Raw genomic sequence first — 13,311 nt, forward strand, 5'->3', positions numbered from 1 at the left:
GTGACCCAATTGTAAAAGCTATCAATTTTTTTCATATTTTTCTTCCCTTCCCTTCCCCCAACCTCTCACTCCTTTGAATATTTCACACTATATTACATACTCCCTCCTTAAGAGTAAGTTTGATCAGGATCCAGAAAAATTTATTGCTCAGCAACAAGAGAGCTTGTATTTGATCTGAAGTGTTAGAGTTTGAACCACAGGTGTTCGTTCCAGGAGCTCAGGGCCTATTTCATTAAAGCACAAGCCTGCTGGGTAGCTTTATTAGTCTTACAACTAATGGTGTAGTGGATAAAGTAATTAGTATTGTTTGAAGTGGGTGTTGCATGCATTTTAAATAAGAATGATGTGACTTTTTTGTCCTTTTTAAATGATAGGTTGCAAGCAGTGCTCTGTTAGAGGCATGGATGCTTATAACCATGGAACTCTCCTCAGACTACAGGTTACTGTTTGTATATACTTTCATACCTGACTTTAGTATTGCCCACCCAAGGAATTGTGGCACTAAGGTCTGATATAAATATTATTGTGGGACAGTGCTCAACCTCGGCTAGAGTAGTCAGAAACTGTTCAACATGACATGATGATGAATAAATCATGATTGCTTGACACTGGAAGTTCCAGACTCACTGGTTCCAAGTCATTAAAAGAAAAAATGAATATCTATCTTCTCTTTGAAAATGTATAATTAGCAAAAAGACTCAGATTATTATTTTAGGTAGTTTAAAATGGTCATCTGGAAATAGTAGGTAGAGAATGTGTCTACATCTGTGCAGCTTTAACAGTTAAAACATATAGCCTTTCATCTCAGTATCTTTTGCTTGTTGTTGCTACACAGTGGCATATTGTGTTAAAATACTTCAGAGGATTGAATGCCTTCCAGTCTAGTCTATTTATGGGATTACACTATAAAAATACTATAGTGAATTTGTAGTTTTTCTACTAGTAATTATATTAAAATTACTAATTAAACTTTAAAATTTAATACTATTAGGTTTGTAGTGTATGAAGACTTTGTTATTATGTAGTAATGCAATAGAAAATATAGTTTATAGGATGAAAAAATAAAATTATTGTACATTCTGCCTATAATGTACAGTTTGTTTAGTATAAGTATGCTAGGAAAAATGTCAAAAGTGCCTTTGTGACTTACAAAGGTAGATCTCATTGGCTTAGATTCCTAAGTCACTTTGGCATTTTTGAAATGTTGCGTGCTATGTGTCTTAGTATCGTTGTTTCCAGTCCAGCAAAGTTGTTAAGCAGGTGCTTAACTTGAAACATGTGGGTAATGCCATTGATTTCAGATGAAAAAGGCTGCTGCCTTTTTCAAATCTTGAGGACGGATGGGAATAAAAACATGCGAATGAGAGCTAGACAGGAACCCCTAGCATGTCTTCACTAGCAACGTTAAAGCAGTGGCAGCGCTTCAACATTGCTAGTGAAGACATGGCTGTGTAGTCGCAGCAGCTCTCCTAGCACTATAAGAAACCCACCTCCACGAGGGAAGTAGCTACCAGCACTATCTACACTGGCACTTTACAGTGCTGAAACTTGAAGTGCTCAGAGGGGTGTTTTTCCACACCCCTGAGCGAGAAAGTTGCAGCACTGTAAAGTACCAGTGTAGACAAGTGAGTGGAAGAACCAAAGTATAAGGGCTGTTATGTAATGGGACCAGCTATGAGGAAAAGGAGTGAAAGGTAGGTTTATTAGGGAGAATGTGGTAGTAAGAGAAACTTTTTCCTCACTTCTAAGTTATCGCAGACTAGTTTACTTCACTCAAACTAATATTGCCTCCACTACAAATGCTCATAGACTCCAGTTAGAACTCATTGAAAAGTGCCAATTACTTTATGTGGGAGTTTTTTATTTTTAAAGAAATTTACTGCAAAACAATTTTTTCAAATTGTTTTCAGGGTGAAAAAAATCAGTTTTTGAAGAATGAAAATTTTTACTGACTAAAATTTGATAATTAAAAAAATTTGGTGAAAAGTTTCAATTTTTGGTTTTAGGATTTTTTTCAGTGACATTTTTGGTAGAAATTTGAAGTTTTCCATGAAAATAATTTTGGCTGAAACCAATTTGTTTAAAATGTTTTGATAATATTTTGACTAACTTTAGCTACAGCTTAACTTGTTTTCAGTATAATATGGTACAAAATTACTTACTGGAAGACCAGTTATTGTATTAAGTGTTTTGCATGTTTCCTTTCATTCTCCTGTACCATTGCTGTGCATGTGTTTAACTTTTGTGTTTTCACATTTCAGAGTCTCATTACTTTTATGGAAGTAATGAAAGTCAGCTGGCCAACTGCTGTCCTGTGCTGTGGTATTCTGTATGCATTATTGTTGTCTTCTGTGTGTTGTCATCAACTGCCCTAAGCTTCTGTGCTGGTTAGGTCCATTTTCATGGGCTTTGATTTGTGCATTCCAAACTGGCTCCAGTTATTTGAGCTTGCCTCAGAGTGGGCTAAGGTTCTTCATATGGACCAGTGTGGCTTGCCACTGTGGTTGTGTGATTTGTTTTTGACTGTGCCTTTAACTGCTGCCTGTACACAAGGACAACTGCTTGCAAACACTATTTGTGGAGTGTCTTTGTGGACTGCTCCAGCTGTTCTGTGGCCTTTGGCACTACTAGCAGATAGATAGTAATGGCTTGGGATGTTGGCTCCATCTGCTACATCAGGTTGGACAAAAATAAATGATTAAAACAAAACAACCCAGATTTTTTTCATTTAAATTATGGGTTTATTTCTTAAAACTAAATCTATTTAAAACTAAATTTGAATTTTAACAATCTATGTTAAGGCCTAAACTGATTATAATTTATTCAAATCACTTAAATTGAATAAGAATAATATTAAGAAGTACATGTTTGTTGCAAAGCTATAAAGTAAGTCAAACCACTGAACTGCTGGAAGTTACTGGCTAAGCCCCTGGAACCAGAGTTTGTTGCAGGGATAAACCAGCTTTTGACAGCAGTAGCCACTTCTGCAGATGCACAGAGAATATTTTTTCATTTTACTTTATTCAACTAGTACTCTGTGGGGAATTTTGTGCCAAAAAATTAAATTCTGCACACAATATTTTAAAATTCTGCAAAATTTGGCATATTTTATTTGTCAAAATAACACAATATAATCATGCCAGTTTCACTTATCTTGGTAATTTATTTCAAAATACCTGTCAGCAAGTATGTCTGCAATAATATAGACAAAAATAAGATTCAGGAAATGTTTTTTTGACAGATTCCTTACTAGGGAAATTAATGTAGAAATTGAAATAATAATTAATTTAAACTGCAATACAGAAATGCAGTGTAAAGGCCTGGGGGAGTCAGGGGTAATGGAGGAGCTGAGGGAGAGGGAAAGACCCTAGGTGTGAACCTGGAGGGCTGTTGGGTGTGAGTGGGAGAAGTATGGAGCAGTTACTTTTTGTGGGGAGAAGGGATTGTTAGAGAGTTGGAGAGTCTCCCCCGTGCAGACCCTGACTGACCTCTAGCCTTTTCCATTCACTCAGACACGTGTCCCTGCATTCCCTGTTGTGTGTCCCTGCACCCATCCCCCTGTCCCTGTGTGGTCCTGCAGCCTCCTGCCCCCCATCTCCATGTGGCCCTCCAGCCCCTGGCTCAATGCTGTCACCTTACTAGACGTTCTGAACCCCAGTCTGTGTCCCTCCAACAGCCCCATGTGCCCCACTCTTTCCCCCCATATCCTGTACCTCGTAACCTGGCTCTGCGAGGCAGCATGCTGTGATGAACATAGCTGGATGCTGGTGTTACTACTGGTCAGCTACTGCTGTCTGTTCTGGTGCCACAGTGGCTTCTGGTGGGTGAAAGGCAGGACTGCAACACTTCTTAGCAGAATATATTTTCTGCTCAGAAAAAAAATATTCTGTGCTAGACATGAATTCTGCACATGTGAAGCAGTGCAGAATTCACCCAGGAGTGAACTAGTTCAGTTCAGTGACTAGTTCATTCAAAATTTAAAAAAACAGTTGGAAACTGAGTAAAAACTAGGTTGAGAGGGTCAGGTCTACTAGTTCTAAAACTTTGAAGGCCATAGTAGCCATCAATAGAAAAAAATCAATTCAATTCACCAACTACAGATAATACTTCCTTTATTTAATAAATCACTTAGTTTTAAATGCCAAACATGTTTTTATAAACTTTTTAATAAGGAAAAAGTTTGTCTAGTATTTTTAAGGTAGTCTTTTTTAATTAAAATGCACTTTTTGTTCATTTAATTGAATTTGAATTTCCATTCAAATAGAGCTTGACTCAAATCGCAAGTAAAATTTTAATCATATAGTAAATAGAAAATGATGCGTGATGCATTTCTTAACATAAAAATACAAACATTAAGAATTTGAATAAATGTAAGAACATAAGGACAACCATACTGGATCAGACCAAAGGTCCAACAGTGGCTAATGTCAGGTGCCTCAGAGGGAATGAACAGAATAGGTAATCGTCAAGTGATCTATCCCCTGTTGCCCATTCCCAGTTTCTGGCAAACAAAGGCTAGGGACACCATCTCTGTCCATCTTGGCTAATAGCCATGGATGGACCTATCCTCCATTAACTTAACCAGTTCTTTTTTGAACCCTGTTATAGTCTTGGCCTTCACAATATCCTCTGGCAAGGAGTTCCACAGGTTGGTTGTGCACTGTGTGAAAAAATACTTCATTTTGTTTGCTTTAAATCTGCTGCCTATTAATTTCATTTGGTGACTCCTAGTTATCTTGTTATGAGAGAGTAAATAACATTTCCTTATTTACTTTCGCCAAACCAGTCACGATTTTATAGACCTCAGTCATATCCCCCTTTAGTCATCTCTTTTCCAAGCTGAAAAGAATCAATTTTATTAATCTCTCCTCATATAGCCATTCCATACCCCTAATCATTTTTGTTGCCCTTTTCTGAACCTTTTCCAATTCCAATATATCTTTTTTGAGATGGGGCAAACATATCTGCCTGCAGTATTCAAGCTGTGGTCGTACCATGGATTTATATAGAGGCAATATGATATTTTCTGTCTTGTTATCTATCCCATTCTTAATGATTCCCAACATTCTGTTTGCTTTTTTGACTGCTGCTGCACATTCAGTGGATGTTTTCAGGCAACTGTCCACAATGACTCCAAGATCTTTCTTGAGTGGCAACAGCCAATTTAGACCCAATCATTTTATATGTATAACTGGGATTATGTTTTCCAATGCGTGTTACTTTGCATTTGTCAACACTGAATTTCATCTGCCATTTTGTTGCCCAGTCACCCAGTTTTGAGAAATCCTTTAGTTCTTTGCAGTCTGCAGGGGTGGCTCTAGACATTTCGCTGTCCCAAGCAAGGTGGCATGCCACAGGGGGTGCTCTGCCAGTCGCCAGTCCCACGGCTCCGGTGGACCTCCTGCAGGCACGCCTGCGGAGGGTCCACCGGAGCCGTGGGACCAGCGGACCCTCTGCAGGAATGCCGCCGAAGGCCGCCTGCCTGCTGCCCTCCTGGTGACCGGCAGAGCGCCCCCTGCGACATGCTGCCCCAAGCATGCGCTTGGCATGCTGGGGCCTGTAGCCGCCCCTGGCAGTTTGCCTGGGACTTAACTATCATGAGCAATTTTGTATCATCTGCAAATTTTGCCACCTCACTATTTACCCCTTTTTCCAGATCATATATGAATATATTGAAAAGGACATGGCCCAGTACAGACTCCTATGGGACACCATTATTTACCTCTCTCCATTCTGAAAACTGACCATTTATTCCTACCCTTTGTTTCCTAAATTTTAAGCAGTTACCAAGCCATTTGAGGACCTTCCATCTCTACCCCATGACAGCTTACTTTGCTTAAGAGCCTTTGATGAGGGACATTGTCAAAGGCTTTCTGAAAATCTAAGCATACAATATCCACTGGCTTCAACTTGGCCACATGCTTGTTGACCCCTGTAACAGGGTGCTCCCCTGCTCCTGCCCTGAAAGGTTAAACAGCCCTGGGAGGGGGCTGTGGCTGGAGAAAGCAGCTTTAGGCTGGGCTGATTGGGGGAAGTGGCTGCAGGTGGGGCCACGCCCCAAACAGACTCAGCTGGCCCTATAAAGGCAGAGAAGCCAGGAGCAAGCAGTCTCTTTAGCTGTAGAGTGAGATGAGCCTGTCTGCAGGGAGCTAGTCACAAAAGTACCTGAGTGGAGCAGGAATAGGGACAGGCTGAGGAGCTGGGGAGCTCCAGCCTGGAAAGCCCCAGGCTGCGGCCTAGCATTGGGCTAAAAGGTACTGTGGGTTGCAGAGGGCAGCCCAGGGGTAGGCCAAGGCAGCAGATCCAAACCCCTTTGCCTATGATGAGTGGCTGATACTGCAGTCTGCCTCAGGGGACTAGATAGAGACTGGGCAGTAGCCATTACTGAGGTGAGGTGGGGATAGAGAGTGGGGGTTCCATGGGGAGGGGATGTCATAAACAGATTGTTAAGGGTTAATGTCTCTTCTACCTGTAAAGGGTTACAAGCAGGGAACTGGATACCTGACCAGAAGACCAATCAGAAGACAAGATACTTTTAAATTTGGGTGGAGGGAAGCTTTTGTGTGTGTTCTTTGTCCGTTGTGTGTTCTTCTCTCGGAGGGTCTGAGAGAGACCAGACATTACTACAGGCTCTCTAAGTTTCTTTTCCAATAGTAAGTAAAAACAGGCGGTTTAGGCTTTTTGATTATTTTACTCTATTTGCAATTGTGGATCTGGCTGGTTAACTTTTATATATGTAGTTGCAGAATATTTTGATTTGTATTGGTACTGGGGGGAAAGGTCTCTTTCTGGTGTCTGTAAGCTATAGGACCCTGTAATATTTACATCTTGAAGTTAGAGATAATTCTTTACTTTTTCCTTTCTTTTATTAAAAGATTTCTTTTTAGAGAACCTGATTGATTTTTGTTTTCTTGTTTCCTTGTTTTATTCCAGGGGATTGGGATAACTCACCAGGATGGGTGGGGGAGATAGATTCAAGGAAAACAGAGAGAGATTCTATTTGCCTCTTTGTGGAAGGGAAGGGAGATGCTTCTCTGTATGGTGATTTAAGAGGTTGGATCAGTATCTCTCAGGATAGCCCAGAGAGGGAAATTCTGGGTGGGGGAATGGTTTTTCTCCTTGTTTTAAGAACCCAAGGGATCTGGGTTCTTGGGGTCCCCAGGGAAGGTTGGGGAGGTCAGAGTGCCCCAAAACACTATATTTTTGGGTGGTGGCAGTGGTATCAGATCTAAGCTGGTAATTAAGCTTAGAGGATTCAGGTGCTAGTATCTCATTTTCTGAACTCTAAGGTTCAGATCTGAGAGGGAATGCTACGACAGGGGAGACCCTAAGAGAAAGAGGTTACTGCCAGGGGCAGCACCCCACGTAAAAGGGCACTGGGTCCAGGGAGGGACACAGGGGCCAAAGGACAGTAGATCACCAGCCTGCAGAGGGCGCTCCAGACCTGGAATGGGCTAATTCCCAGGAGTCACTAGCAGGAGGTGCCGCAGGGGTGAGTCCGCTCGTCTACAACCCCTTTAAAGAATTCTAGTAGATTGGTGAGGCATGATTTCCCTTTACAAATACCATGTTGACTCTTCCCTAACAAATTATGTTCATCCATGTGTTTGACAATCTTGTTCTTAACTGTAATTTCAACCCGGTTGCCCTGTACTGAAGTCAGGCTTACTGGATTGTAGTTTCTCAGATCACCTCTGGAGCCCTCTTAAAAAAATTGGCATCAAATTAGCTTTCCTCCAGTCATTTGGTACAGAAGCTGATTTAAGTGATAGGTTATAGACTACAGTTAGCAGTTCTGCAATTTCACATCAGAGTTCCTTCAGAACGCTTGGGTGATACCACCTGCTCTTGGTGACTTGTTGTTCTTTAGTTTTATCAGTTTGTTCCAAAACCTTCTCTAATGACACCTCAATGTGGGACAGTTCCTCAGATTTGTCACCTAAAAAGAATGGCTCAGGTTTGAGAATCTCCCTCACATCCTTAGCCACAAAGACTGATGCAAAGAATTAATTTAGTTTTTCTGCAATAGCCTTATCCTTGAGTGCTCCTTTAGCATCTCGTTCATCCAGGGGCCCCCCTGGTTGTTTAGCAGGCTTCCCACTTAACCTTTTTTTAGCTATTACTTTTTGAGTCTTTGGTTAGCTGTTCTTCAAATTCTTTTTTGGCCTTCCTAATTATATTTTTCACTTCATTTGCCAGAGTTTATGCTCCTTTCTATTTTCTTTTTTAAAGGATTCTTTTTTGCCTCACTGCTTCTCTTACTTTGTTTAGCCACAGTGGAACTTTTTTGGTTCTCTTACTTTGTCTTTTAATTTGGGGCATACATTTAAGTTGAGCCTCCATTATGGTGTCTTTCAGAAGTTTCCATGCAGTTTGCAGGGATTTCACTTTGGGCGCTGTACCTTGTAATTTGTTTCACTAACCTCCTCATTTCTGTGTAATGGACACTTTTTTGAAATTAAATGCTACAGTGTTGGTCTGCTGTGGTGGTTTCCCACCACATGGATATTAAATTTAATTATATTATAGTCATTGTGACCAAGGGGTCCAGGTATATTCACCTCTTGGACCAGATCCTGTGCTCCACTTAGGACTAAACCATGAATTGCCTCTCTTCTTGTGGGTTCCAGGATTAGCTGCTCCAAGAAGCAGTCATTGAAGGTGTGAAGAAACTTTATCTATGCATCCTGTCCTGAGGTGACACATACCCAGTCAGTATGAGAATAGTTGAAATCCCCCATTACTACTGGGTTTTTTATTTTAATAGCTTCTCTAATCTCCCTGAGCATTTTATTATCCCCATCCTGATCAGGTTGTCGGTTATATCAATATCGTCATTTAATACAAGGCACTCTAGTTCACTCATCTTATTATTTAGACTTCTAGCATTTGTATATAAGCACTTTGAAAGCTTATCACTTTTTAGTTGTCTGTCATTACATGATGTGATTGAATGGAACTTCTTTTCATTTGACTGTTTCTCATCAGACACTACCTGTATTTTATCATCTTCCATAACATCATTTTATCATCATCATGATCACCTTTCCTCCTTACTAGGACATAGAGAATCTCCATTAATAGATCCTCCCCTAAGGGATGTTGCTGTCCGAACCATGTGCTCCTCTGCACTTGTAGGCTTTTCCCCAGTCCTTAGTTTAAAAACTGCTCTACGATCTTTTTTTAATTTTAAGTGCCAGCAATCTGGTTCCATTATGGTTTAGGTGGAGTGCCCATTTTTCCTGTATAGGCTCCCTCTTTCCAAAAAGTTTCCTCAGTTCCTAATAAATCTAAATCTCTCCTCCATACACTGTTGTCTCATCCACACATTAAGACCCGGCAGTTCTGCCTGTCTAACTAGCCCTGTGCATGGAACTGGAAGCATTTCAGAGAATGCCACCATGGAGGTCCTGGACTTTAATCTCTTAATTAGCAGCCTAAATCTGGTTTTCAGTACCTCTCTCCTATCCTTCCCTATGTCATTGGTGCTTACATGTACCACGACCACTGGCTCATCCCCAGCACTACACATAAGTCTATCTAGATATCTCGAGAGATCTGCAACCTTCGCACTGGGCAGGCACGTCCCCATGCATTTCTCTGTCATCACAAATCAGCTATCTATGTTTCTAATGGTCGAATTCCCCATAACTATTACCTGTCTCTTCCTAATAACCCGAGTTTCCTCCCCTGGAGAGGTATCCCCAGTGCAAGAGGATATCAGATCATCTGGGAAGGAGGGTTCCAACTATGAGTGTTTCCCTCTGCTCCAGTTGGGTGTTCTCCGAGACTTTCATCCTCCTCAACAGCACAGAGGCTGTCAGACTAGGGGTGGGACCATTCTACTGTATCCCCAAAAGTCTCATCTATATACCTCTGTCTTGCTTAGCTCCTCCACCCTGGTCTCCAAAGCCCATACATGGTCTCTGATGGCCAGGAGCTCCTTGCAGTTAAGATATTGTGACAGGGTAAAGCCAGCTGGCTCCAGGAGAGTGATAGAAGACAGATATATTAGCCCCAGGTTCAGTAGGTTCCCTTTCCCTGGGTAAGGTAACAGGGAAGGTTCCAAAACAATCAGGATCTTTCTGGAAACTAGGCAGACAGGCTGATTAGAACGCCTGCAGCCAACCAAGAAGCTGCTAGAAGCAATTAAGGGAGCCTAGTCAGGGCACCTGGGTTTAAAAGGGAGCTCACTTCAGTTTGCGGTACGCGTGTGAGGAGCTGGGAGCAAGAGGCGCAAGGAGCTGAGAGTGAGAGGGTGTGCTACTGGAGGACTGAGGAGTCCAAGTGTTAACAGACATCAGGAGGAAGGTCCTGTGGTGAGAATACAGAAGGTGTTGGGAGGAGACCATGGGGAAGTAGCCCAGGGAACTGTAGCTGTCATGCAGCTGTTACAGGAGACACTCTAGGCAGCTGCAGTCCACAGGGCCTTGGGCTGGAACCCGGGGTAGAGGGCAGACCCGGGTTCCCCCCTCAAAACCTCCCAACGCCTGAGCCAACACAGGAAGATCTCTGAGGCCAGCAGAATCCACCAATAAGCACAGCACCCACCAAGGTAGAGGAGAAACATTGTCAAATATATAATATAGCGTATCCTTCTGGTTAGCAAAAAACTACTCATTTTAATGTAAATGTTATATTTAGTTTCAAATCAACATATTTTAATAGCAACCAACTAATAAGAATAAACCTTTCTTTAGGAAAATAACTAAAAAGTAGAAATACAAACCACAATTAAAATGTATTGTGTAAATCAGGATTTTCTGGTTGCTGATTTAAATGATTAAAATTGGTAATTTAAATTGCTTTGATTTAAATCAATCCACCTTGCTGAATATGCTGTTTTTCAGACTTGCATGGCCTATGGCTGCTTCTGTGGAATGGTTATAGAGTTTCTAGCCTTCCACAGTTACTAGAGAGGACAAGGATGGGTTGCAACAGGGAGGTTAATAAATGTAAGAACTTCATGGTTAGGGAGTTCTCTAGTTACCTCTTAAGGCAGTGGTTCTCAAACTTTTGTACTGATGACCCCTTTCACATAGCAAGCCTCTGAATGTGACCCCCCCCCCTTATAAATTAAACACTTTTTAAAGCAAAGTGGGATTTGGGGTGGAGGCTGACAGCTGATGACCCCCCCCCCCATACAATAACCTCATGACCTCCTGAGGGTCCTAACCACCAGTTTGAGAACCCCTGGCTTAAGGCATGGCTCTTTGTGTTTATGTCCTCACACTACATGGTGTCAGAAGTGAGTGAATTCTTCTCTCTAAAAAAGGAGTAAAGAAAAGAGAGAAATCCACCCCTCCCCACCGCCTGCCAGAATGGTGAGTGAGTAGGAAAAGTGTAAAATCAGGCAGGAGACCTACTAAAGCTGCATCAAGAAGGTGGCAGAGCCCTGTTGCAGTGCAGTAATGGAGCTCGTAGTACCAATGACTTTGTTAGAGAATCTTAATTTTTGGCAATTCAGGTAGCTGACCTTTCTGGAGCTGTAGACTTGAGCAATTTTTTATGACTTCTGGTTTAATAGGGGAAGCACAAGAAGATGAGGTAAATGCCCTGATGTTTGCCATGGGTGGTGCTGCTGCTGCTATCCTATATGCTAAACTCATTACTAATGAGAAAAAGAAAGAGTAGTCCAAAGTGAGAGGCTTTTGATTCCCATTTTGTAGGCAGACAGAATATTAGGGTTGCCAGGTGTCTGGTTTTCAACTGGAAAGTCTGATTGAAAAGGGGACCTGGAAGTATCCGGACAGATGTACTGACCATATACCAAAAGTCTGGTTACCGTGGGTGGGGAGAGGTGCTGGGTCATCAACCCACTCAAGCCCCTGCTTAGCCAGGACTGCCTCTGACCTGCAAGTAGGCAGGCTCTGCATCAGGCTGCAGTTCTGTCCCAGCCCCAGAGCAGAGGGAGCCCAGCTGGGTGCAGAGGAAGGTGGTGGAGAGGATCCAGTGAGGAAGAAGAGGTATAGGGGAAAGCAGCAAGTGACTGGAGGAGGGGAGAGAAGAGAGTGTGTAGGGGGCTTTGGGGGAAGAGATGGGGCAGGGCCTTGTGGGAAAGAGGTGGGGTCTCAGGGAAGAGTGAGGGTAGGCACAGGTTTTTAGAAAGTTGGCAACTCTATGTGAAAGGGCCACGTTTAATAGGAGGTGTCATAAATAAGGAGAAACAGCTGAGACTTTTATTACTGCAGTTCATAACATTGCAAATATGGAAAGTTAAAAGAAGAACTAATAAGAGACAGGTTCACTGTTGGTATAAGAGACACCAGTTTATCAGCACAGTTTCATTTAGATCCAGATGTCTTACTAGTGAAAGCTATAGCTAAAGTGAGAATTGAAAGAAACATCAGAGTGACTTACGTGCTAGCAGCATAAGGGAGACTGCTTTAGAAAACACTGATACAACAGAGAAAAAGGAACAAATGTGAGCAAATTTACAACATAAGAACAGCACACAGCTAGAGAGTGGGCCCAAAGAACTTTAATAGGAAGGAAGTTTGGAATAGCTTCGGAAGGTAGGGCAAGAAACCAAGCCACCAGCTCATAACAATGGCCAGGTAAAGAGGTTTAATGTAGGAGATGCCACAAAATGGGACATTTTTCAGTAGTGTGCCGGTCTCCACGAGTAATGGAAACAATCCAAGAGGGAGTGTTACCATCAGATGAGAATGAGCTGGTACTTCTAGGGACTATACCCTCAATAGAATAGAGAACATTTTGGTACACAAGCATGAAGCTAAATGATGGAACCCTTACATTTAAAAATTATACTGGGGCAGCAGTCACTGCAATTCTTTTAAAAAAAAAAAATCTATTCCAGAATGGAGATCTACAAATACCAAATAGGATTCTATGTGGAGGAAGTGACGTTATGTTGGATGTTTGTGGCCAGTTCGCTGGGAAACTGGAGAAAGGATGTAAAGTTCTTCAACAGACTGTATATGTAATACAAGGCCTGACAACTGCCCTACTAGGGTTGCCAGCCATACAAGGACTATCTCTACTAGAGAAGCTGGCATGCATTAATGGCAAGAAGCAATCTGTATAGGAGATGTATCTGCACATCTTCACAGGGTAAGGAATGTTGTCAGGAGTACAAATTAAAACTGGTGCCATCAATTACTCCCTTTGCTCTCATAGCCCCATGTCTCATTTCTACAACCTGGCTAGGGAAAGTCAAAGAAAAATTAAGGAGAAAAGAAGATACAGGGATTATTTTCAAAATAGAAGAACCCACTGAGTGGTGTGCAGGGATCATTGTAGTACCGAAATCCAATGGCAAAATCCACATTTGTGTGTACCTTACACAAG

At 41.9% G+C, this 13,311-nt stretch overlaps 1 protein-coding gene across 1 annotated transcript in view; it reads left to right on the forward strand.

Moving 5' to 3' along the window:
- TRHDE (thyrotropin releasing hormone degrading enzyme) overlaps positions 1-13,311 on the forward strand; it is a 336,033-nt gene that overhangs the window by 92,008 nt on the left and 230,714 nt on the right. The window lies entirely within an intron of this gene.

The sequence above is a fragment of the Gopherus flavomarginatus genome, chromosome 1 (assembly GCF_025201925.1).
Source record: "Gopherus flavomarginatus isolate rGopFla2 chromosome 1, rGopFla2.mat.asm, whole genome shotgun sequence".
In the NCBI taxonomy this organism is placed as follows: domain Eukaryota; kingdom Metazoa; phylum Chordata; order Testudines; family Testudinidae; genus Gopherus; species Gopherus flavomarginatus.